Here is a 1,216-nt window from a genome sequence, read left to right on the forward strand (position 1 = left end):
ACAGAATCAAAGTAGGTATTCACTTCAGTCTTCTAAGTCACTAAACACCATATATATATATATGTTATATACACACACATATATATATATATATATTTAACCTGCTTGTCTATGATTGTTATGTACAGAAATATTTGTAGGTAAAATAAAATGTTAAGAATATATTGATACCTGTCTCTACTGTTTCTACTCATGGAAGAGGCTATATTTTATGATCCTGATACAGAGGTAATATAAAAATATCAAATAAACATAAATATTCGTCTCTATATTATCAGATCAAACTAAAAACTGCATGTCATTCTAAACACTGTTCACTCTTTGAGCTTAGAGAAAGCAGCTATCGGGGCCACTCCTGGCTGCCTCCAGGTGATAATGTAGCGGTGAGTTTTCATGTCTACTTAGTGATTTTTTCTGCTGGTTTTGTTCGTAACCTTTTCTCCCTGTCCTTGCCAGCCTCCACTACACACACTAAGCTACATATCCACTTGAGTTTTCATTTTCCTTCTTAATAGACCTTGAAATTTCCTTCTTAATGCCAACAATTAGTCAAACTGAGGATTCTCATTAAGTTTGCAGGTTTCCTGACTAATGTCTCAGGGTGATATATTTTAACCTTGTGCATATTTTTGAACACCATAATGTATTCGATGTGCTGCTGCTGCTGCAGTTTAGCTAGCAATGTCTTTACTATCCAGGCCAGAAAGTAGAAGTATCTAGAGGCTTGCTAACCCATTCACACAAATTTAGAGAACATGGTTTTAAGGTTACCTTAAACAAAGGACTGTAATCAATACTAAAATATTTACAGCTATTTTCTGAAACAATGTTTTGTGACTCACTTTCTTTGTGATTATTAGAGAAGATATATTATGTATGCAATTTTGTAGGAAAACAGCTCACAAAATACAATTGTGTTAAATATGTGAAAAGGAACTCAGGTGGGTTACTTTATTGACTAAAAAAAGCCAATAAACATATGCCTTTTAATAATATAGGGAAACATTAAGTAATTTAGTACTAAAGTAGTGGGATTCAAAATCCTAGTACCATGGATGCAAATGGTCCAATTTACACAATGTTTTCTTGTCTCCAAGTAACAGATACTCAGTTCCTCTCTCCATAAACAGTGGAATAATAGTCACAGGCTTTTCTTAGTGCACTGGGCCAAAATGATGAAATTCTCCTTCTGTCGTTTTTTTTTTTTTTTTTTTTT

The sequence above is a fragment of the Microtus ochrogaster genome, chromosome 17 (assembly GCF_000317375.1).
Source record: "Microtus ochrogaster isolate Prairie Vole_2 chromosome 17, MicOch1.0, whole genome shotgun sequence".
Classification (NCBI taxonomy): domain Eukaryota; kingdom Metazoa; phylum Chordata; class Mammalia; order Rodentia; family Cricetidae; genus Microtus; species Microtus ochrogaster.